The sequence below is a fragment of the Mustela nigripes genome, chromosome X (assembly GCF_022355385.1).
Source record: "Mustela nigripes isolate SB6536 chromosome X, MUSNIG.SB6536, whole genome shotgun sequence".
Taxonomy (NCBI): domain Eukaryota; kingdom Metazoa; phylum Chordata; class Mammalia; order Carnivora; family Mustelidae; genus Mustela; species Mustela nigripes.
The window spans coordinates 39,808,544-39,834,805 of NC_081575.1; positions in this window are offsets into that span (position 1 = coordinate 39,808,544).

Sequence of the window (26,262 nt, forward strand, 5' to 3'; positions counted from 1 at the left end):
CTGAAGCGTGTACTGTTTGCAATTCATAGCGGGCCACCAGCCACCACACACACACACACACACACACACACACACACACACCACCCCCCTCACCCCTATCAGCTCCATCTCCTCCAGATGCCGAGGACTGAAACCCAGGACCCTGATTGAGCTAACACAGAGTTATGCTGGTGCTCTGCAAGTTTGCAAAGAGCCCCAGTTCATGCACGGATAATTTGATCTTTGCTGCTTCCTTCACATTAAAAATGATTTCATGAGGGGCACCTGGGTGGCTCAGTCAGTTAAAGCATCTGCCTTTGGCTCAGGTCATGATCCCAGGGTCCTGGGATCGAGCCCCGTGTCAGGCTCCTTGCTCAGCGGAGAGCCAGCTTCTCCCTGTGCCTGCTGCTCCCCCTGTTCGTGCTTTCTCTCTTTCTGACATATAAATAAAGCTTAAAAATATGATTTCATGAAAAGTAAACCTTCATACAGAGAGGTCTCCCTCCTCCTCCTCTACCCTAACCCCTCTCCTGGGGCTCTCTAGGCCATCTTTCCCCCACCAACTCCTGCCCCACCTGACCCCACTGGATAATTCCTTTCTCTTCTGGGTTTTCAGTCTTGGGTGTCTACTAACCCCCTATAGCTCCAGTGGACTCACTTGCCCGTTCTCCAACCCCTCACCCTGCCCTTCCTCAACTGCCCTCCTACTTCCCTCCTTCCCTTCACAGTCGAAGGTCCTGGAAGAAGAGCCCGCCCCCCCTTCACTGACTGCACTTCCTCACGTCCCCCACGCTCACCTTAGGCCTTGCAGTTTGGTTCCGACCCTGCTGAAAACCATCTGCCCAAAGATTGGAAGTCAGTGGCCAGACCCAGTGGCCACTTTGCTGCCCCAGGCCCCGCTGAGCACATTCCCTTGGCAACTGTCTTCTCCTGGGCCTTGGTGGCCCTCAGCTCTCCTAATTCTTCTGCTTCTTTAAATTATATCTAAAATCAGTTAAGTAACGTAGAATGTATCATTAGTTTCCGAGGTAGAGTTTACTGATCCATCAGTTGCATATCACACCCGGTGCTCACTCCATCACGTTCCCTCCTCATGCCCATCACCCGAGTATCCCATTCCCCCACCCACCTGCCTTCCAGCGACCCTTGGTATGTTTCCTATGATTAAGAGTCTCTTATGGTTTGTCTTCTGTTTCTGTTAACCCTCCTTTTAGCCACCTTTGCTGGGTCTTCCTTATCTACCCATTTCATGTCAGCATTCCCTAGCACTCTGTCCTTGGATCGCTTCTTGTCTCACTGTAGTGCATACACTGTCCCGTGTCGGCCTCATCTTTTCCACCTGCATGTATATGGTCCTGCACCTATGTTCTAGGCCTGGACTTCTCCTCTGAGCCCCACACCCACACACCCAACTTCTGGGTTCCCCACGGACACCTTCCACTTGACACATCCAAGATAACATACCACCTTTCTCCACAAATTCTGCTCCTTCTCCTGTGCTCTCCTCCATCTTGCAGGAGGGCACCATCAGACACCCAATGGCTTAGGCCAGACATCTGGGAACTATCCTAGACTCCTTCCTCTTTCTGTTTCATCCCCAATCCACCAATTTGTCCACCAGCTGGACGTTCAAAATAATCCGGAGCAGGACCCATCCTTTCCACCTCTAGTACTACTGGATTCCTTGCTTCCTCTCTTTCCCCTTCAGTCCATCCCCCACACTGTAGCCAGAGGGACTGATGCAGCATCAACTGGCCCAGATCATTCCTTGGCTCAAAATATTCCAGTGGCTTCTTGTCACTTGGAATAACATTCAAACTGCCTACCACTGCACAAAAGGAAATTCACGTTCTGGTTCCTGCCTGTCCTACATGGCCTTCCCTCTCAGTTGTCATTCTTGCCCCCTGACCCCCAACACACACACTTTACACCTTACTGTTTTTTAAAAGGTTTTGTTTATTTATTTGTCAGAGAGAGAGAGAGAGAGAGCCCAAGCAGAGGGAGTGGCAGACAGAGGGGGAAGCAGGCACCCCACGGAGCAAAGAGCCCGATGTGGGTCTCGATCCCAGGACTCTGGGATCATTACCTGACCCGAAGGCAGATGCTTAACTGACTGAGCCACCCAGGCTTCTCACACTTTTCACTTTAAATACCAGGCTGTCTCCCCTTTCTGGATCTTTGCTCCTTTGCTCAGACCCATCCCCTCTACCTGGAACAGCCTCCCAGCCAATCTCATCAGCCAACCTGGTGACCACATACTCACCTTTCAAGACAGCAGTAGACCTTTCCTACCACTCCAGGCTGAATCTACCATTTCTTTCACTGTGTCCTCTATGGCACCTGTTAGCCATTGTCAGCAAATGCCTAGGAAGCACCTGTTACATTATGCTGTTCCCACCCACTCTCGTAGGTCCCAAATTCTATGTTTCCAGTTTATTCCTCTTGTGTTTCTTTCTGTACTTGTGAACAAGTGCATCTGTATTTTCTTACCTCCCCTTTTCTTACACAGAAGGAAGCATACTACAGATACGTTGTTTTTTCCTTTTGTTTTTTTCCACTCTCCCCCTCCAACATTTCCTAGAAATCACTCCCTATCAGTTCATAGAGAGCATCCTGATTCTTTTTTACAGAGGCTTAGGACTCCATTCCGTGACTATACCAAAGTTTACCCAAGCATTCTGTTATGGATGGACACTTGGGTACGTTCTAAACATTTCGCAATTATGAACAACGTTGTAATGAATAACCTTGTGCATATGCAGGGCCATGTTGTTGGAGGTGTGTCGTCAGGATAAGTCCCTAAAAATGGGATTGGTGAGTCAAAGGATAAAGGCATTATATAATTTTGTGAGATATGATTGAACTCCCCTTCAAAGGGCTGTGCTAATTTCCTTGTCCACCTGTAGCATATGAGAGTCATCCCGAGCATTTTAGAAGAGAGTTTTCTCAGAACGTGAGCTCCATTTTCCAGTTGACCCATGTTTGTGAATGACCCTCCCTGATGGGCATGAAGGCGTCTCAGCCACTGAGCACATAACACTTCCTTCCCCTTGAAAGTGCCTGTCTTGGGTGGTGCAAGGGACAAACCCAAGCCCCCCACTGCTGGAAAAGTTCCTTCTTGGTCTTCTGCCTCTCACAGCCATTGTTGAGGAGAAAAAAATCCACATCTTGTCCTGGCTTCAAGTGCACAAAGCGACAGGCCCATTGGAAGGTTCTTAATCAAGTGTTAATTAGCAGGAGGAACACAAGAGGAAGTACAAGGAAAGTTTAGTACTTTTCCAGGCTCAACAAGTACCAGTTTGGTTCATTCAAAGATCCTTAATGAGGACCAGCATCCATCCTGCAAATAAATAAACCATTCTATTGAGAAAAATAATAATAAAAGTAATTTACTGTGCTTCAAGGATCACAAAGTGCTTTCACACACACACACACACACACACACATTATCTCATTTGATCCTTCCAATCGAAGCATCCACGCTAGAACAATTGCTTGCTTCCTTGACCAATCTTTGATGTACTTTAAGTGGTTCATGGACTTTAACTGTGATTTATCCACCCAGACTTTAAAGGGTTAATGAGAGCTGAACTCTGAACAACCTGAATCTATTAAAGACACAGGGTTGGAGGAAGCCTGGGAGCAGGAAGTGGTCAGGAAGCCGAGTCAGCCCCAGGCTTGAATTTCCCTGACCGAGAGCCTCCAATGAATTATGGTGGAAAACCCCCAGCTGCCCTGAATCCTCTCCCTTTAATTTAGGCATTTAATAAACAGATCGCATCATTCCTCCAGAAATGGGGAAGGTTAATAATTTCCTTGGGCGGAGGGTTCCAAGCAGCCCTGGCTGCTTTGTGTGGACCTTCAAAAGAACTTCTGCAGGCAGAGTCTGTGAAACTTTTTATTACTGGTCTATTAAATTTTCACTAGGCTCCCCTGCCCTCATTAATATCATTAGTGTATAGGCCTGAGAACCTGCCCAGTATTTGTCAGACATCCCAGAACCCAAGGGATGGGTCCGACGCCATAAAGCAGATGATATTCCCTCATGAGGTATTTCTCCTGTCAACTTTCCCAACTGGCAGTGCCCTGTTGCTCTTCCGAATGCCCAGGACCCCCCACTGTGGCACCATAGTGAGGAATGAAGCCAAAGAGACCTTCTCTCAATGCCTCAGCTCTGCTTCTACCAACACGTGTAAAATGGGGAGGCAAAATCGTTTTCTTTCTCGGGGATCCCATTCCTAGTTTGTCAGGACTTCAAGGGTAATTCAGACTGCTGAGCCAAGGAAGTTGCTGCTTAAGGAAGCAGTTAGGAGTGCAGGGTGTGGGGGTGAGACAGACTTGAATTTTGATCCCGGCTGTGTGTTCTCAGGTAAGTCACATAACCTCTCTGAGCCTCATTCTCCTTACCTGTAAAGTGTATCTACTTCACAGGAGTTCTTGTGGGGATTCAATGAGATGAGGAATGTGAAACTCTTTGCCTGGTATCTGGTGCATAACAGCTATTAGACTCCTGACATATCACATCTAGAAGTACTTTCATTTTTTACTTTTTAAAAGTTTTTTTTTTTAAAGCTTTTATTTTGGGGGACCTGGGTGGCTTAGTTGGTTAAACAACTGCCTTCACCTCAGGTCATGATCCCGGAGTCCGGGGATGGAGTCCCGCATTGGGCTCTCTGCTCCACAGGGAGTCTGCTTCTCTCTCTGACCTTCTCCCCTCTCATGCCCTCTCTCACTGTCTCTCTCTCAAATAAATAAATAAAATATTTTTTTAAAAAACTTTTATTTTTACATTTGACAGAGAGAGTGAGAGCATGTGTGCACAAGCAGAGGCAAAAGCAGGCAGAAGGAGAAGCAGACTCTCCTCCAAGCAGGGAGCTCAACATGGGACTGGATCCCAAGACCCTGAGAACATGACCCGAGCCAAAGGCAGACACTTAACCTACTGAGCCACCCAGACACCTCTGAAAGTGCTTTTAAAGAGCATTTGCTCAGGGGCACCTGGGTGGCTCAGTGGATTGGGCCTCTGCCTTCAGCTTAGGTCATGATCTCAGGGTTCTGGGATATAGCCTCACATTGGGCTCTCTGCAGGGAGCCTGCTTCCCCACCTCTCTCTGCCTGCCTCTCTGCCTCCTTGTGATCTCTCTCTCTCTCTCTCTCTCTCTCTCTGTGTCAAATAAATAAAATTTTAAAAAAAGCATTTGCTCAGACCCCTCATATTCTAGATGGGGGAACGGACCTAGAGGGAGTTTATCTAACTCATTAAGGAAAGAACCAAGATTAGAAAAGTTTTCCCGACCCTCTTCAATCCACTTGGCACTTCTCTTGCCCTAAGAAGGGCATGCCCAAAGCAGATGGGGAGGTGGCGAAGGGAGAACAGACCTGCTGGGGCCCAAGTCAATGGCAAATGTCGTTTGGGCTGGTGCCATGTTCAGTGGATACCAATGCCGACTAGCAAGTGAGGACCTGGGAGATTTTTCCAGCCTAGGATTATTTTCATGATTATCTACACTCAAGGCTATTCCAACAAAGCCTTGCTTGACCATCCCTATGGTGTCATTTCTCCCTAACTGGTCTTCAACAACGTCCTCCCCCAAAGGCAAACGTTTCCCTTGGGCCAGCAGAGCATTCATCCTCCTTGGGCTGTGAACAAGGGGCCTCTCTCCAAGGCCTTTCGGCTGGGTGTGGAGCAAGGGAGGAAAGGACTTCTCTCCCCAGCTCACTTTGCTGGGCGGGAAGTTCTGTGGCTTTCACCAGGACAAGTTGGGGGGGTGGGGGGAGGAGTAAGGGTGCTGTGGCTCTTGTGATTGGCCGTCCACGAAAGTGGTGTGTCAAAGAACAGCCAATTCCATGTGAGCTCCGGCGGCAGGCCCCGCCCCCCCTGACCTCACGTGGCCCCGCATGAGGTTGCTACTTGCCTGTTCAGAGACCGAGGAGCACTGGGAGTTCTGCCCAGCTCAGCACTTCGTTATACTGTGGAAGCAGGAAGGAACTGGCCAGTAAGTACTCAGCTCCTGGCTGAGCAGCTTCTAGACTAAACAGGGCTGGGATGTGCAGGCTAAGGCTCCACCCACCCCCAGGCCCTGGAGCTACAGAGCCTGGCAGTAATGGGATCCTGGGGTGGGCACTTCATTTCCTTCCCACTCCGAGCCTCTGCATCGGCTTCCAGAACCCCAGATGTGCCACGAGGCATCAGTGAATGCATCCAACCCAAATCCACTTAGCCTTCCCTCTTTGGTTTTCTGTTAGCCTCCTTCTTGTGGGGAAATGGGACCAGGAAGCAAGGTGACCTTGGGAAAGTCATCCCCCTTCTCTGGGCCTCAGCTTCCTAATCTGGAAAATGTGTGGGCTGAACATGTACACTCAAATCTCCACAGCTGCCTCCCAAGGCCAGCTCGCCATCCTAACTTCTTGATGTATCTCTCTGCTTCCACTCGTGGCCCCCTTCAAACCATTACCAATGCAGCAACCAGGGGACCCCAGATCTCCTGGGGCTGAAACCCTCCCATCCCGCTTCAAATAAAATTCAGATCCCTTACTGCAATGCCAGAGGCCCCCATCTAGCTGCCTGGTCTCAGCTCCTGCATTTCCCACCCCTTACTCCCTCCGTTCTAGCCACACCAGCTTCCTTGCATGTTCCATAAACATGCCAAGCTTGTACCTACCTCAGGTCCTACCCTCCTGCCCGAGATGCTTTCCCCCAGCTTTTTGCCTGCTTAAGTCCTGGTTCTACCTGCAGTCCTGGCTCAGGGTCACTTCCTTGGGTATAAGCCCCTCCTGGAACAGGGTTCCCCCATCCCCTGTGAGGCTAATTCAAGATCTGTTGCTATATACACTTTTCACTAGACACCATTCTTTTTTTCATAGCACTTCTCAGAACTATAATTATTTAATGTCTGCTTTCCCCACTGAAATGTAAGCTCTGTGAGGGTGGGAGCCTTGTCTGTCCTGTTCACCATTTTCTTTTGGGGAACTTGTGTAGTGCCTGACACATGGGAAGAGCTCATGGAAAATTGTTGGGTGAGGGTGCCTGGGTGGCTCAGGGGGTTAAACATCTGCCTTTGGCTCAGGTCATGATCCCAGGGTCCTGGGATGGAGCTCCGCATCAGTCACATCAGTTGCTTGGGCATCAGACTCTTGATCCCATCTCAGGTCTTGATCTCAGGTTCCTGAGTTTAGGCCCCGCATTGGGCTCCATGCTGGCGTGGAGCCTACTTAAAAAATTGGTTGGTTGAATAGTGAATGAGTGACTGACTGACTGACTGAATGAATGAATGAATAAAGGTCCCTGCCATCTCTGCAGCTCTTTAACCTGTCACTGTGTTCCCACCGTCTGTGGGGCTCTAAGGTAGTGGTGTTGACCTAGTGACGTCACTGTTAGGCAAGCCAGGAGGGCAAATCTGTGTCTGGAAGACTCAGAACGTGGTCACTCATGAAGCCTAACGCAAGACTCTCATTTTTGTTATTCATGACTCTGGTCCCCTTCATTAGTGATTCAGTGCTCTGAGTAGCTACTGGGCACCAGCTGTATACCTGGCCCTATCCTAGATGCTGCTGGTCAAGGCGGTCATCTGCCCAGACTTGGTCTGGGTTCCTTAAGAGCTTGCCTGTAAACAACCAATTCTCATGCGCGTGTCAGCCGGCCAGCCTGTGCTCCGTGCCTGGGAAGACAGAGGAAAGAGCAACTGAGCACTGATTATCCCGTGGAAATTTAGTGGGGGGGAAAGGGAGGAGGAGCAGATTGTGCGAGAGGGTAATCCGATTAGCAGTGGTGCTGGAGTCCCCTTCCTGATGGAAGAATGAATATCAGGGAAGGCCACCCATGTCATGGGGAGTTCTTGGGGGAGGGCTCTCTGTCCATCAGGCGGCCGCAGGGGGAGGACAGGGAGCTGCTTCTTGCCAGGGTGGCAGGCTCACGAACACCCCTAATCCACTTTCCACCACAGTAGCTGTCATGTTCTCAGGTGACCCCGAACCACCCGGGGTCCTTCTGAAACAGGCAGAACCTCCTTCCTTCTACCGAGCCCTGTAGATTCGGGTGGAGTGGGTCAGATATGGGGTCTGGCCATCTGCATGTTTAAGAAACACCCCTCACCCACGTCGTTCTGAGGCAGGCGTTCCCAAAAGAACACTCGGAGGGACGTTAGTCCAGTGGACTGACAGGTGGCTGGTACAAATGGGAACTTAGGTGGAAGTGACCCACAAGGGCATCCCAAGGATTTGGGATGCATCACTGACTGGGGGTAGGGAGCGGCTCTGTACGTGAGTGGCAGAGTCCAGGTAAGAGTGGGCGTTCTCCGTTCCCGTGTGAGAGAGGAGTCCTAAGCCCATGACAGGAATCCTCAGGGCCCTGGTGGCCATCCATTCCCAAGTGTTCCCCTCCCCACACCAGACCAGAGGTCTCTTGTGTGCCCAGATGGTTTCTGGGCCACAGAGAAGAAACCAGAAGGGGTTTTCCTACAGGTGCATCTGGGAATAGCAAAATCCCCAGGTCGCTCCTTGCCTCCAAACAGGCAGTCCTGGAAATAAGCATCCTGGGGGCCAGAGGACTAGCCTATGGGTAAGAGGGAAACCCAGAAGGACAGCGGATGACACTAATGCATGAAGCACTTCATTTCTTTATTCTCCAAACATGCACTGAGGGTCAGGCACCGTACTAAGTGCTACGAGGTTTGCTGGTGCCACCATCTGCCAGGCTGTCAAGACCAGAAGCCAGAGTGTCATCCTAGACTCTTCCCTCTCTTACTTATGCCCACCAGGCAATCTGATTCCCGGAACCTCACTGATTCCACCTCCCACCTGTCTGTTGACTCCCGCCCTCCTCCCAGGCCACTCTGCCGGCTGCCACAGCGCCTGAGCTCACCACTCTGTCCACACCTGGACTTGCCTCACTCCCATCCATTTCCCACACTGCGGCCAGACTGATGATGGCCTCTTATTTTTAAACAGCTTTATCATGGTATAGTTTGCGTAACACAAAACTCACCTATTTTAAGTCTACAATTCAATGATTTTTTAATATTCATGGAGTTGTGTAACCGTTACCACGATCCAATTTTAGAACCTTTCCATCACCCTGAAAAGGTCCCTCGTGCCCATTAGCAATCACTTCCTGTTCCCACCCCCAGCCTCCGACAACCACTAATCTACTTTCTGTCTCTATGGATTTGCCTTTTCTGGGCATTTCACAGAAGTGGAATCATGCAATGTGTGGTCTCTTACGTTTGGCTTTGATCGCCTCTCTTAACACAGGTGTCTGCTCAGTTAAGACCCTTGCATGTGATGGTAAATGGCTGATGGATGTGTTAGCTCACCTTTCTCTGGCCCTCATTTCACAGTATATATGTGTATCAGATTATCACACCGGGTACCTTCAATGCACACAACATTGTACATCAGCGTTCTCTGTTGAACCCTCTTGAAGGGGTCCCAGTCAGTCATCCACCATCCAAACATCTGTGACTGTTCAAGGTCCTTCTTGACGGACCCTGCTTTGAAATGTCCCGTGGTTCCTGAAGCCACACCATGGCCTTTCTTGCCTTCACGCCTGTGTACCTGTGGTTTCCCTGCCAGGAATGCCCTCTACCTCCCCCGGAAGGAGGCATAACCTCTGTTATAATGTATCTAACATCCCATTTCCCAAATTCTTCTTCTAAAGGTTTTATTCGTTTATTTGAGAGAGAAGGAGAGCCAGGGGGAGAGGCAGAGGAAGAGGGAGAAGCCAGCTCCCCGCTGAGCAGGGACACTGATGTGGGGCTCAATCCCTGGATCATGACCTGAGCGGAAGGCAGATGCTTAACCCACTGAGCCACCCAGGTGCCGCCCCACAATTTCCCAAATTCTGTTCATCCATTCCACTCTGTAAGCACGTCACACCCCGTATGTGCTTTATTCATTGCACAACTTGCACCGCAGTGTAAGTACCCATACACACCCTAGCTAGACTGTGGGTTCCATCAGGGCATTGGAAACAGATATGCTTACCTTAGAAGCAGATCCTGGTTCAGAATGGCCACTCAATAAATGTGTGTTCAACCAAACAGAACTATGCATGGTACAGGCCCAAAACTGCCCTTCAGGAGCTCCCAGTCTGGTGAGAGAGTAAATGAACCATTTATGGGCCAACTACATTGACCCAACTACATTGACTGAGGGCCCATGACCCAATGGTAGGAGGTGGAAGGGAACGAAAAGGAGGAGGCATCCTGCCTTGTGGGACAGTCGAGAAGACACACTCTCCACAGATCAGCAGGTTGTCCTACGAAACATGACCCCCCCAAATGTTAGGTGATGGGATGCTGGGATATGTCATGAGCCCAAAGAGAGGCAAGTGACTGCTGTTGGGACACCGAGAGAAAGCATCACGGAGGAAATTGAGGGCAGGTAAGGATTGCAACAGAGGTGGAAAATGTAAATCCTATTTTGGATTTTTTGTTTTGTTTGTTTTTTTAAGTAGGCTCTCCATGCTCAGTTCACGGCCCTGAGATCAAGACCTGAACTGAGATCAAGAGTCAGAAGCTAAACCGACTGAGCCACCCAGGTGCCCCTGGGAATAGCATTATTGGATGGCAATGAGAGAATGGCCTGGCAACATCTTGGGGCAGAGGGGTGGATGGTTTGGAAGAGGGAGGCCCAGGGATGGGGGAACAAAGGACGCAGGAGATGGTAAGGACCTGAAGTACAGCTATTATCAGGAAGAATGGCCACACAGCTTGAGTAGCATTTTTAGATTTAGCAAACAAAAATTCAGGGCACAATGCAAGAGACATACATAAACTAAACTATTACTTGTTGGATATCTGAAGTTTGCATTTAGCTGGGCATCCCTGCATTTTCTCTGCTATCTGTACCCTGGTGGAGAGCACGTTCGAGCCCAACCACGAAGGCCTTGAATGCCGTGCCAAAATGTTTACCCTCTGCCCTGAGAGTTAATGAGGAGCCACTGAAGGGGTTTAACTTGAGGACTGACATAATCACTTATGCCTTTTAGAAAGATGGCTCAGGTTGTGGCAAGGAGAGTGGATGGTGGTGGGGGGGCAGGGGTGGGGGCAGCTAGAGACTGTGACAGCAATTCAGGGGACAGAGGATCAAGGCCTGAGTCAGAGCAGAGGTGGTGAGCATAGAGAAGAGGGTAGAGTCCGGGAGCAACCCAGGTCCAATCAGATGATGCTACATTAATTCTAAGTACACATGGAGAGGTAAGGCATGGGGATTGCAACCAAAACGCCCAGGGCCAGTGGAGAAGCAGCCTCCAAGTGGGGGGGCAGGGCAGAGCATCCTGTGATCTCTCCCACTGCCACCTGCCACCCAAGGCAAGAAAGTAGGGATGGGCTGGTGAAGCTTAGTTGGAGAGCTTGAGCAGCTGCCATGGGAGAGAGCCCTCCCAGTCTCTCCCTGGCTGGTCAGTCCTGTACACTTCCCTTTCCCCTTGGGCTCCGGCACCGCTCCAGAGCACACAGTGTTCTCCCAAACAGAAGCATGCATTCTGCTCTGGGTGATTCACTGTCCCTGGCTAGAGGGGCCTGACTGCTGGGAGAGGGACCAGGCAACCCTTAAGAACATTGCAAAGGGCCCCCTGTGCAAACCCTTACAGAAAAGTTCACACCGGGGGCTAACAACAGGTGTCTAAACAGTGCTGTCTTTGCTGGGGTGACTTTTGGCACAGCTGATGAAAGAGATGCCCCACCTTAGCTCTCCTGGCCAGGAACATCTAGAACACTCTCCTAGCTCAAGCCTAGTGCTCCTTGGGGATTCAAGAGTGGAAAAGGCAGAGCCTGCTTCTGTGTGCTGATTCGTTCCCCTCTAACCCAGGCACTTGTGCCAACAGCAAGTCCCACCCCTATCCCATGAGCCTCATGGCTGCACATGGATGTGCACATGGCTCAGGCGGGGACCAGAGGCTGACAGCAGGGAAAGGCTTTTCGCCACAGGCTGCAGAGTTGGGCACAGAGGATGGGGTGAGAATTTTCCCGAGATCCCTCTGTCTTTCCCCGGTTTTGCGGGATGCAGTGGTCCCTTTGGGTGGAGTTTCCAGAACCTTCCTTGGTAACATCTGAGGCCTTCATGCTTTCCACGGGGAGGCTGCCTAGCTAAGGGCAGTGGCTCCAAACTGTGATGGAGCTGAGTGCTCGGCCTCACTCCCCCTTACTCACTGTGGAACTTGGACAAGTGACTTAAGTTCTCTGAGCCTGAATTTCCATTCCCAGTGAGTAAAATGGTAGTAATTAGGGCACTTGAGAGAGCTAAATGAGATTATCCATGTAAAGCATTTAGCCTTGTGTCTGGCAGTTAGAAACCATTCAATACATGTTAACTTGTATAATTATGCCCCTTTGATTACATGCCCTCTCACAGTTCTCCCTGGCCCCTCATCAGATTCTTTTCCCCAAGGTCACAGCTCAGGACCATCCCCTTCAGGCCACCATTGCCTGGTGAAAACTACCCCCCGCCCCATCAACCAAGGATCCTTCTCTGAGGAACTCAGTCCTTGCTCCATAGATGGTGGTTCTCCCGGGGCCTCTCATCCTAATTCAGAGCCACTTGCCCTCTATACCTCAGCCTTTTATCTCCTATGTCATTGTTGGAGAAGGAGCCAGAGCCAGAGGGCAAAGGGCAGGGGCAGAGAGCAGGCTGTCTAGGCCTGGTGAGGCAGAGGAGATGCTGAGAATCTGTCCTGTCAGCGTTTTTTCCATGTGGGGAGGGAGGCACCACCAAGGGACTGAGCTGAGAATGTTCAGCTCTGCTCTGTCCAAAGTTGGCCTGCCCTGGGGCCACAGCCACAGGCTGCCCCCAGCAGGTTCTCTGATCTCTTGGGTAGAAGGAAGGCACAGGAGCCTCAAAGAACTCAAAAGATCACCTCCTGCACGGTCTTGCCTGCCTGCGGCCCTTCAGCCCAGCTCAGGGCTGTCATCCTCCATGCTCTCTTGCAGGCACCCATGTGCCTCAATTCACACCATATGCAGAAAAGGCAAGGGGACCAAGCCAGTCTTGAAAGGAGAAAGGGCCCCGGAGAGCCAAGAGGCGAGGCATTTGTTTGTTCTCCAAACTACAAGAGGCCCCCAAAGGCTCTTAGGCGCCCTGGAGCCTCCAAGGAATTATCAAGTGAGAAAGTGTCCGCAGTGCTAGATCAATTAGGAGAGCCGCAGCAATCAATTGAGAGAGCCTTTAACACCAGCTTTACCCCAGCTTTTACGGCACCTTCTAGGTAGAATCTCATTAAACCCTCTCCAATGTCTAGGAAAAAAAAAAAAAAAAGATGCAAGCAAGCCCTTGAGGAAAATAAAAAAAAAAGGACACGAATAGGCACATTCAAGCCGACTGCAGAAAGCAAGTGAGTGGCGAGGGCGGGGGGCGGAGGGGAGAGGGAATAGAGATGTTATGCTTAAAACATCTGGGAAGTGGTATCAGTCCTGTAAAAGCAAGGCTGGCTGGGGGAGCCTTTCCAGTGGCCTTGCCCAGCTGTCCTCCTCCCACTTAGAACGAAATGTTCTGTCTTTCTGCGGTTATAACCTCCTTTCACTTGGAACGACTTGCACACGTCTGGACCTTGCTCCGGGCGGCCGCTCAGCGAGGCTCGCACGCCAGCGCAGATTACCCAGGGTGCCCTGGGGGAAGGGCTCCGCCCCGCGCCCGCCCACCTTCTGTCCCGCCCCCTCCCCGATCCTCCGCCCACTGCTGGGGAAGGGCGGCCGCCGCGGGCTCTCGGTCTACTCTCCAGCCCTGGCAGTGCGGCAGCGCGAGCCTCTGCTCACCCTCCCCTACGAGCACATGTCTTCCCACGCGCTGCTGCCGGGGGAAGCGGGGAACGGACGGACATGTGGGCTGCCATGCGGCCGCCAGACAAGGGCGTGGCGGCTGCTGGGCAGTTCTACCTGGGTTGCCGGGGAGTCCCGGCTTGCTTACCAGAGGCCCCTGGGAGGATCAGAGTTCTTTAGATTTTCCAAGAGCCTCCGACAAATGCCCTCACCCTAGCTCGCCCCGGGAAATAGAACCACAGCCACCTGCCGGGGACCTGGGGTGGGGGGCGGGGGAGGCTTCCGAAACCCAGAGCTGTCAAGGGATTGGGGACGGGGGTAGGGGGCGGTTTGGAGCTGAGCCCGGGTCAGACGCCACCGGCGCACCCAAGCAGCTAACGGGAAAGGGGAAAGTGGCCGAGGTGTAAGACAGCTGGTTCTCAGATTTGGCTGCCAAGTAGAGTCACCCGGGGAACTGCAAAAATTCTGATGCCCGGGACCTCATCCCGCATTCATATTATCAGAATCGGGGGTGGGGGTGGGGCTGGGATCCAGACAAGGGTAGTTTTAAAAACGCCCCGGGTGGTTCCAGTATGCAGCAGAGGTTGCGAACCATTGGTTGCACGGGTGACACAGAGCTGGTCCCAGGACCAGCAAGTGTGGCTCGAACCCGGGTGCTTGTTAGAAATGCAGACTCTCCAGCCCCACCTCAGCCCTAGGGAATCAGTATCTCCATTTTTAAAGGAACAGCTTTCTCAAGATGCAATTCGCACAGCTCAGAATTCACCCTCTTGAAGCGTAGGACTCCGTGGTTTTTACAGTTTTGTGCAATTCCCACTTCTATCTCCCTGGTTGCATTTCCATCACCCCCAAAAGAAACCCCATGCCCATTAGCAGTATTGAGTCTGCATTCCCTCCTCCATCCAGCCACGGGCAACCACTATTTCTATCTCCCCAGATTTGCCCATTCTGGATATTAGGATCTGCCTTGGAACAGATTTCTTCAGCACCTGACAGTTTGAGCAGCACCAGTGTTAGAGACCTTCTAAGAGAAGCAGCCGTCACTCCCCTCCCACACTTGTTGTCATCCAGACCTGTGGGTCCAGAGTTGATAGATTTTTCTTTTTCAAGAAAAGCCCAGAACTCTGGGTTTTTATGTGAAATCTTGCACTTTTAAAAAAGGTTGGCAACTAATGCAGAATTTTGGAAAACACTGTTGGGGCCAAACAAATTCTGTCTGAGGGCTAGATTCAGCCTGTCGGCTGCCACTTTCGCCACTCCTCATGGTCACCAGGTTCTTACCCACCCCCACTTAAATCCTTCCTACTCCAGCCACAGTCCATTTCACCTTGTTCCACTTTCCATGGAGCAACCATTTAGTGGCCTCATAAAATCTTCTCACATAAGTCTTACCTTTCTGCAAACGGACAACTACGCATTTATTGGGGGCCTACTATGTGTTTGGTGCTTTACACTTCTGGAATCATTTAAATCTTCACAATGGTCTTTTTTATTTTTTAAGTAGGCTCCATGCCCAGCGCAGAGCCCAACACGGGGCTCGAACTCACGACCCTGAGATCAAGACCTGAGCTGCGGCGATCAGGAGTCAGCCGCCTAACTGACTAAGCCACCCAGGTGCCCCCTTCACAACAGTCCTTATGGCAGATGTTATTATCCTTGTTTTAAAGACCAGGAAACTAGAGCTCAGAGAGGTTATGTAGCTTACCTGATGCTGCAGCTGTCATGCATGTCATGTCTAGCTGCTGGGCGTTGGTACCTGAGCCATGTCTACCTCCTCCTGCTGTCTCTGCTTTCCCAACATTGGCCCCCATTTTTCCTCTCTTTCTTCCTCTTCTGAATATTCTTCATTAGTCCCCAAATCCTGGACACAGCTCTCTGAGGACAACTAGATTAAAGAGAGCACAGTTCCAGTGAGCCTAGGACCTTGGTCTGCTGGGGAGAGTCTCAGTTGCAAATATACTCAGGCTTGTTTCCCCATGAGTACACTCATTCTTGTCAGATTTGTGCCCTGATCTTTGGTTTGGAAAATGTGGCCAACATAAGTGAGCCATGCTCTATTTTGAGGCTGATTCATATTCAACTTGTGGTCAACTCCCTCCTTCGCTTGGTGTTTGTCTTGTTTATTTGTGTTGCACTAAATTATGCTGTTAGGTTTTGTCACTAACAACCCCCTTGCACTTGTCGCCCATGAATTTCATCCTGATTTCGCAGGAGCTTCTTCCCCCAACCCGTCCTACCGGAAGTCCTTCCCTGGCCTGCTGTGTGGGTTTGGCCCCCTCCCAATTTTTCATTTTCAAGTCACTCCAAATGTCCCATCGGCCTCGCTCCCTTCACTGCTCTGGAAGTCCTAGGTAGGCCTCCTTCGGGGGCCGGGGGGAATGGTGCATACAAATCAGGGGAGGCAGAATCCACCCCCAACATTGGTTAAGGGGGGAGGGTTTGGCTGTGGCGAAGACAGTCCTGCTCGTGGTGGCCTTAGGCCAGAAGCTCTAGCCTATGTCAGCTCAGACATAATCTGGCACCAGGACTGGGGGAGGGGCAGGGGTCCCTGGACCTCTCTTCAGATCAGAGATGTCGGTCCTGGGAACCCCTCTGGCAACAGTCAGTCCTGGCCCCTTGGGACATCCCATTGTCTTGAGTGCAGTGGAACCCCAGGCCAGTTGCTAGGCACAGGGTGCACTCAAACAATGTAGTGTGACAGTTCCCCAGCCACCCCAGGGGCCTCCCCGGGCCACAAGGGTGTGGTTTGCAGTCTGGGTACATTCTGTACCCTCAGTCCGGGGGCGGGTTTGTGGTTCCTGGTGCTGCAAAGCAGGGCCCGCCCAGGCCTTTCCTCTCCAGCTACAAAAACAAAGTTTAGACCACAAGAGGGGAGGAATTGAAACAGAGGCCGGCACTGTATAGCTGGTCCCGTAGATGCCCGGGAGGACCTGCCCCCTGCCCCCTTCCCTGAAGGAGTCCCATGCATAGAAGGCCAACTACCACTGGTTCCTTGCTTCCCTCCCCATCTGCCTCACTGAATGGCTGCCTGAGATACTGAACAACAGTCTGGGGCGTGAGGGGGGTTGCAGGACAGAGCTCTCTGGGGCCTGGCTGCCACTGCCTTCCCCCCGGGACCCCAAACCATAGCTTTCTTTTCTCTGGTAGAGTTCCGTGTCTCCACATTCCTCTGACTGCTGAGGGCCCCGGGTCTTTGGTAGTATCATCATCATCATGATTACTATTACTATAATTATCAGCTAGCACCACTCACAGGCCTGTGTGGTCCTGGTGCTTTCAAAATCCTCCAAGTAATTATCATCGCAGCCCTTGTATGAGAGAATAGGAGCCAATACGTCTTTCGCACTCACTGTGCAAGCACTCCACACATCTCATTTAATCCCCAGGGTGTGATGCCTGGGGGGCTCAGTCGGATGATCCTCTGCCTTTGGCTCAGATCATTATCTCAGGGTCTTGAGATCCAGTCCCCCATTGGGCTCCCTGCTCAGTAAGGAGTCTGCTTCTCCTTCTGGATCTGCTTGCCGCTCCCTCGCTGCCCCCCCCCCCCCACCCGCTTGTGCTCTCTCTTCTATGACAAATAAATAAATAAATAAACGAAGTCTTTTTAAAAGATCCGTATGTTAAGTCCTCTTGCTATTGTTAATTACATTTTAAAGAAAAGGGAACCGAGGCCCAGAGAGGTCCAATACTGCGCCCAAAAGTAGAATGGGGATTGGAGCGCAAGCCTGCGGGGCTCTGGAGTCCCCTGATCCTTCCTCCAGCCTGAGCTGCCTCTTCCCCCTCCGACGGACAATTCTGAAGACTGGACAAGTAGCACCTCTTACGTGTCTCTCCACGGGAGAATCAACTAGCTCTAAGTCCCCAGAGAGGGGGGAGTGTTCCCTGGAGAAGCTGGGCAAGGCAGGTGTGACCTTTGCTCAGTCTTAGGGATTCCCCAGGACTCCCAGGGAGTCAGGCCACACCCACCTGCTGCTTCTGCTGTTGGAGTAGGCTCTGGAGTAGGGGAGGGAGTGTGTGTGTGTGTGTGTGTGTGTGTGTGTGTGTGTGTGCGTGCGCGCGCAGATGGGAGTTGGGGGGTGGGGCGGTACGGGACGGGAGCGGGGAGAAGGAGGTGACGGAGGAAACTCACCATCCCAGAGCTCTCTGGCTCCCTCTTCAGGCAATGTCCTCTCACTGCCGCTCCTCTTGGGGTGACCAGTTTCTGCCACCCCGAGGCTCTCTGTTCAGGGATCTCAAAACCCACCACCCTTCCCTGTGAGCCGCAAGTTCTGTGGACCAGACCACTGCTGAGTCTGTTTTCATTTTATTATTCTATTTTTTTACCGTCTTATCTGTTTTCAAGCGTACAGTTCAGTGGTGGGAAGTACATAGGCATTCCTGTGCAGCTATTGGCACTGTCCGTCTCTAGAACTTGTCCTTCATCCCAAACTGAGACTCTGTACCCAGTAAACAGGGACTCTCCATTCCTTCCTGCCCTCAGCCCCTGGTAAGCACTGTGTTACTTTCTGTCTCTAGGAATTTGACTCTTCTTGGTACTTCATGTAAATGGAATCTTCCAGTATTTGTCCTTTTTGTCTGGCTTCTTCCACTCAGTGTAATGTCATCAGAGTTCATCCATGTTGTGGCATTCTATTTAAAAAATTTATTTACATTTTTAAATTTAAATACAATTAGCCAGCATATAATACATCATTAGTTTTTGATGTGATGTTCAATGATTCATTAGTTGTGTATAACACCCAGTGCTCATCACGTCATGTGCTCTCCTTAATGCCCAAGACCCGGCTACCCCATCTCCCTACCCACCTCCCTTTCCGTAACTCTCAGTTTGTTTCCCAGAGTCAACAGTCTCTCATGGTTTGTCTCCCTCTCTGAATTCTCAGAATTCCATTCTTTTTTAAGGCTGGGTGAAACTCCACTCTATGTGTCCACCACATTTTGTTTATCCATTCATTCTTTGAGAGACATTTGGATTTCCACCTTTTCGGGCATTGTGAATAATGCGGTGAACATGGGTGTGTACAAGAATCAGTCTCAGTGCGTGGGTCAGCACCTCTAAGGAAAGTTCCTCACTTGCCCCAACTCTGTGGCCAACAGTCCTCAGCACCAATTCTGATGAACCTCTCCGGGCTTCATTTCCTATTTCTGCCCTGTGTAGTTATGGTCATCTTCTCCCTCCTTGAGGGCATTGTGTCAGTCTCTGGCGACCATCTTTGTCAGTTTCCCAAGGAACGGGACCACAGCTGCAATTGCCTTTGTACAACTAATGGGGGACAGTGCCGTGCAGTGGTTAAAGGCATGGGCTCTGAAACAAGACTGAATCCTGGCTTGCTCCTGTTAACCTCACGCAATCTACTTGACCTTGCCATGCCTCAGTCTCTCCATCTGCAAAACTGGAGTGGTGATAGTGGTATCCATCTCAAGAGATTATGAGGAACTAAATGATGCCATATACAGGGACGCCTGGGTGGCTCAAGTTGGTTAACCATCCGACTCTTGATTGTAACTGATCAGCTCAGTTACACTCTCAGAGTCACGGGATCAAGCCCTGCTCAGAGCAGTCCGCTTGTCCCTCTCCCTCTACTCCTCCCCCTGCCTGTGTTCTTTCTCTCTCTTTGAAATAAATTAAATCCTTTTAAAAAAAAATAAATGATACCCTATACAGAAAATCACCAGTACAATCCCTGATACACAGTAAATGCTAAATAAATAGGAGCTGTTACTTTTAAGTCCCCTTGCTCCCCATCACGACCTTTTCATAAACAAAACAAAACAAAAGAGCTTAGTGGGAGACATCTCAGTCTGTTTTCCAGAGGGAGGGCTGGTGTTGAACTTACAGACTTCCCACTCCACCATCGCCCTCCCCTTTCCCTGTGTTGATAGTCTGCTCCGGCTGGCTTCCCTCCACTGGTGCGAAATGCTTTTGTGAAGTTAGTGTAAACAATACAGAGACTATAGAAATTGTTCCCTTCGCTTCAGCAGCCCAGCACATTGTAGCCATTGTGCGCTCGATAACCTGGAGGTCCTGTGAGGCCCCCACTCAGGCCAGATACGGCTCAGGAAGCAGCCAACTGCAGCTGGCTTTCAGAAACCACTTTTCCCCCTCTGGAACCTGTGACAGAGGGGACACATTGTTTATGGCTTCCAGGCTAGGAGAGAAGAAATGAAGCCACCAGGCTCAGTTTATTTCGTGCTTATCAGTAAAGATAGCCCTATCTAGTGAGTCCTGTTGCTTAAAGCAACATATTAATAGGGTCTATTAATAGAGTCCAAACCATCACTTGAGTCTACCCGGCCATTCTCCAAACATTGATTGGGCACCTGTTACAAGCCAGGCACTGTGGCATCCAGAGATAAGCAGAGTTGAGATCCCTGCCCTTGAGGCCCCCAGGCCAAGAGCCTGCAACTCCCAGACTGCTCTGAGACAGTTTGAAGAAGGACCCCTGCTAAGGCCTCCTGGAGGAGTCGGGCCAGACTTCACAAAGGCACTGCTGACTTTTGCGTTGACTCTTGGAAAGTAAGTTTGTCCAACTGAGAGGCAGGGCCGGGAGGCTAACACGTTTCCCCAGGAGACATGACATCTGTGCTCCGAGGGCCAAAACTGCTGCGGGGGCCAAGGACAGGCTGCCGGTGGGCTGTGGCCAAGCATAGAGACCAAGGTAGGGCCTTCAGACCTGAGACAGACAGGGAGCAGGGCCCAGAGCACAGAGAGGTACTGTCTTATTGCTGGTGTTTTCTCTGTGTTGTAAGAGTGTGTACTTGATCCTGCAGGTTTTCCAGCTGTGTTTCCTGGAGTACTAAATTGCCACCGAGTGGCCTCTGTGGGGCTAAGCTAGTGGCTGCTGGTGGGGAGAAGGGAGGAAGGTGGGAGAGGGATGCCAGTTGGCCAGGGCTGTAGGAGCTCTGCTCTCTCCAGCTCGAGTCACTCCACATTGACTTGGGTTATAAAGTTTGGTTTGGGGGCGCTTGGGTGGCTCAGTCAGTGAAGTGGTTGACTTTGGCTCAGGTCATGATCCCAGAGTCCTGAGATCGGGTGGTGTGTCAGGCTCCTTACTCATGGGAGCCGGCTTCTCCCTCTGCCCACTGCTCCCCCTGCTTTCACTCTCTCTCTCTCTCTCTCTGACAAATAAATAAGATTTTTAAAAAATTAAAAAGTTTGGTCCGTTGGTTTCAAAAATGATTTTTAATGTACCACTTATTTATTTATTTTTAATTTTTTAAAAGAGTGAGGGAGAGGAAGGGCAGAGGGAGAGACAACATCTTTTTAAAGATTTTTAAAGATTTAATTTATTTATTTGACAGACAGAGATCACAAGTAGGCAGAGAGGCAGATGAGGGGGGCGGGGAAGCAGGCTCCCTGCTGAGCAGAGAGCCCAATGCGGGGCTTGATTCCAGGACCCTGGAATCATGACCTGAGCTGAAGACAGAGGCTTTAACCCGCTGAGCCACCCAGGCATCTTAAGCAGGCTCCACACCCAATGTGGAGCCCAATGCACGGCTTGACATCATGACCCTGAGATCATGACTTGAGCCAAAATGAAGAGTCAGATGCTTAATGGACTGAGCCACCCGGGTGCCCCAAAGTGCCACTGTTTTTTAAAAAAATACCATCTACACAGAACTTTGAAAACTACTGCTGTGGATAGAATGGGCAGATATCAAAAGGTTTGGAGTAGAAGAGCTGATCTATTTGATTTATCGTATATATATCTGTATTTGATATACCACATATATTTATCACATATATAAGCCCTGAGCATTCCCAATATTTTGAGATCACAAAGATGAGAAGGACCATGCAAAGCAGACCGAGAAGTAACAACCTGTGAGGTAGGAAAAAACAAGAAATTGTGCAGGAGTCCCCCCAAAAATGTAAGAAAGATCACTTCAAGGAGTGAGTGATCAAGGTGACAATCGGTGTTGAGAGGCCTAGCAGGTTGAGGACAGATAATTGACCATTGGCGTTGGTAACTCAGAGGGAACCAGGGACCTGGACAAGAACAATTTTGCTAAGTTGCCGGTGGGCCTCACAGCCAGCTGGGCCGGGGGCCACCCTCTCCCAATAGCACACCAGGCCAGCAGCTGTTGTGATAGGGGCTTGCAGCCCACCAGGCCAAGGGCTGGTGCTGCCCACCAGTGTACTTAAAACAATCACAGCCTCACCACCAAAGGACAGTGAATTCAGTGCACAGAGGGGATACCCTTGCAACAGCTGCCTCTGGTGGCCAGGGGAGTATTATGCTTCTGGGCCTCAAAAGGACATCTCCTATGTCTAAGGCTACTCCCTTCAAGACTAGGAGACCTAGCTGAACTACCTAATACATAGAAACAAATACAGAGAGTTAGGTAGAATGAGAAGACAGCTGAACATGTTCCAAATGAAATAACAAGACAAAACTTCAGGGAATGAACTAAACAAAACAGAGATAAGTAATCAATCTACCTGATTGAGAGTTCAAAGTAATGGTCATAACGATGATTGCAGAACTCAGGAGAAGAATGCGTGAACACGGAGAGAACTTCAATCAAGAGAGTAGTGAACAGAGCTAAAGAATACAATGACCAAAATGAAAAAAAAAATACACTAGAAGGAATAAATAGCAGATTAGATGATATGGATGAATAGATCAGCAATCTGGAACACAGGGTGGTGGAGATCACCTGAACTGAAGAGCAAACAGAAAAAAGAATGCTTATATGAGGCTAGTTTAAGGGACCTCTGGGACAACATCAAACTTATTAGCATATTAGCACTTGCATTGTAGGGGTCCCAGGAGAAGAGACAGTGAAAGGGTGCAGAAAACTGATTTGAAGAAGTAACTTCTGAAAACTTCCCTAACCTGGCGGAGAAAACACACATCCAGGTCCAGGAATCACAGAGAGTCCCAAATAAGACAAACCCAAAGAGAGTTACACAATGGCATATTATAATTAAAATGTCAAAAATTAAAGATAGAGAATCTTAAAAGCCGAGAGAGAAAAGTAATTATTTACACATGAGGGAGGCACATAAAACATTCAGCAGATTTGTCAGCAGAAATTTTGCAGGCTGGAAGAAAGTAGCATGATATAATCAAAGTGCTGAAAAGAAGAAACTTACAACCAAGATTATTCTACCTGGCAAGGTAATCATTCACAATTAAAGAAAAGATAAAGAGTTTCCCAGACTGGAAAAAGCTAAAGGAATTCATACCACTAAACCAGCTTTATAAAAAATATTAAAGAGACTTCTTTAACTAGAAAAGAAAAGGCCAAAACCAGAAATAGGAAAATATATCAAAGGAAAAAATCCCATGGATAAAGGTGAATATATAGTAAAAGTAGTAGACCAACCACTTAAAAGTTAATCTGAAGACTAAAAGACAAAAGTTTTTTAAATCAACCATGTCTACAATAACTTGTTAAAGGATACACACACCTACACAAAAAGATGTAAAATATGACATCAAAAGCATCAAATGTGCGGAAGGGGAGTAAAAGTGTAGTGCTTTTAGAATGTGCTCACACTTAGGGGCACCTGGGTGGCTCAGCTGCTTAAATGTCTGCCTTTGGTTTAGGTGACAATCTCAAGGTCCTGGAATGGAGCCCCAAGTCCTGAGTCCCTCTTTGGGCTCCCCACTCAGCAAGGAGTGGGCTTTTCCCTCTCCTTCTGTCCCCACCCCCGATCATGCTCTCTCTCTCTCACTCACTCCCTCTCTCAAATAAAAATAAATAAATCTTGGGGCACCTGGGTGGCTCAGTGGGTTAAGCCTCTGCTTTCGGCTCAGATCATGGTCTCAGGGTCCTGGGATTGAGCCCCGCATCAGGCTCTCTGCAGAGAGCCTGCTTCTCCTCTCCCTTTGCCTGCCTTTCTGCCTACTTGTGATCTCTCTTTCTCTGTCAAATAAATAAATAAAATCTTTTAAAAATTAAAAAAAATCTTTAAAAATAAGTGTTCAAACTTAAGTGACAACCAACTTTAAGTAGACACACACACACACATAGATAGATAGATAGATAGATAGATAGATATGTCTATCTACATATGTATGTTGCTATATATGAACTTCACGATAACCACACACCAACAACCTATACATAGATACACAAGAAATAAAGGGAAGGGGATCCAAACATAACACTAAAGAAAGTCATCAAATTTCAAGGGAAGAGAGCAAGAAAATAACTCCAAAATCCACCAGAAAACAATTAACAAAATGGCAATAATTATTTAAAATGTAAATGGACTAACTGCTCCAGTCAAAAGACATAGGGTGACTGAATGGATTAAAACACAAACAAACACATAAGACCCATTTATATGCTGCTTACAAGAGATTCACTTCAAATCTAAGACATGCACAAACTGAAAGTGAATGGATGGAAAAAGATACTCCATGCAAATGGCCATGGAATGATGGGGTAGTGTTACTTGTAACTGACCAAAATGACTTTAAATCACAGTGGTGACAAGAGACGAAGAAGGGCATTACATAATGATAAAGAAATCAATCCCACAAGAAGATAGAACACTTGTAGATATTTATATACCCAACGTAAGAGCACCTAAATATGTAAAACCAATATTAATAGACACAAAAGGAGAAATGGACTGTAATACAAGAAAAGTAGGGGCTTTTAATACCCCCACTTACATCAATAGATAGATCATTGAGACAGAAAATGAATAAGGAAACATTCCCTTAAACAATATATTAGACCAGATGGACTTAATAGATATATGCAGAATATTTCATCTAAAAACAGCAGAGGACATGTGATTTCATGCATATGTGGAATTTAAGAAACAAAAGCTATGAATGAAGGAAAAAAGAGACAAACTAAGAAACAGATTTTTTTCTTTTTCCTTTTTTTGAATTTTATTTTATTTTTTTTTTCAGTATTCCAAAATCCATTGTTGAAACAGATTCTTAATTCTAGAGAACAAACTGATGGTTACCAGAGGGGAGGTAGGTGGAGGGATGGGTGAAACAGGTGATGGGGATTAAGGAGGGCACTTTTTTTTTTTTAAGATTTTGTTTATTTATTTGACAGACAGAAGACAGACAGAGAGAGAGAGAGATGGCACAAGCAGGGGGAGTGGCAGAGGGAGACAGAGAAGCAGACTCCCCGCTGAGCAGGGAGGCTGATATGGGGTTCGATTCCAGGACCCTGGGATCATCACCTGAGCCAAAGGCAGATGCATAACAGACTATTTTTTTCCAACCTGGAAAAAGCAAAATAGGAGACTAAACAATATGCTTCTAAATAACCAATGAGTCAATGAAGAAATGAAAGAGGAAATGAAGAGTGCCTAGGGACGTCTGACTGTTCGTTTTGGCTCAGGTCCTGGGATCAAGTTCTGCTTCGGGCTCCGAGCTCAGCAGGGAGTCTGCTTGAGCTTCTCTCTCCCCTCTCCCTCCGCCGCTCCTCCATCCACTCTCTTCCTCTCTCAAATAAATAAATAAACCTTAAAAAAGCATTTGACAAAAGCCAACATCCACTCATGATAACAACCTTCAAGAAAGTGGGTATACAAGGGAACATATGTCAACCTAATAAAGACCTTGTCTGAGAAACCCACAGCTAACATCATACTCGATGATGAAAAGCTCAAAGCTTTTTTTCTACATTTAGGAAGAAGAAGACAAGGATGCCCACCCTTGCCATTTTTATTCACCATAGTATTGGAAGTCCTGGCCACAGCAAGAAGGCAAGGAAAAGATATAAAAGGCGTCCACATTGGTAAAGAACAAGTCAAACTTTCACTATTTACAGGCAATATGACACTGTATATAGCAAAACTAAAGATTCCACCAAAAAACTATTAGACCTGATGAATGAGTTCAGTAAGGACAAAATCAATATACAGAAATCCCTTGCATTCCTATACGCTAGTAATGAAGCAGGAGAAGGAGAAATTAAGAAAACAGTCCTGTTTACAATTGCGTCAGAAAGAATAAAATACCTCAGAATAAATTTAACCAACGAGGTGAAAGACCTGTCTTTTGAAAACTGTGACATGTTGATGAAAGAAATTGAAGACGACAAAATAAATGGGAAGATACAACATGCTCATGGATTGGAAGAATGAATCCTATTAAAATGCACATACTGCTCAAAGCAATGTATTGATTCAATGCAATCCTTATCAAAATACCAATGCCATTCTTTCTAGGACTAGAGCAAATAATCTTTTTTTTTTAAGATTTTATTTATTTATTTGTCAGAGAGAGAGCGAGCGAGAGCGAGCACAGGCAGACAGAGTGGAAAGCAGAGTCAGAGGGAGAAGCAGGCTCCCTGCGGAGCAAGGAGCAAATAATCTTAAAACTTGTATGAAACCACAAAGATCCTGAACAGCCAAAGCAAGTTTGAGGAAAAAAAAAAAAAAAACAGAAAGAAAAGCAAAAACAAAACAAAACAACAACAACAAAAAAACAAAGCTGGAGGTATCATGCTCTCAGATTTCAAACTATACTACAAAGCCATAGAGATCAGAACAGTATGTATGGTACTGGCACAAAAACAGACACATAGATCAATGGAACAGAAT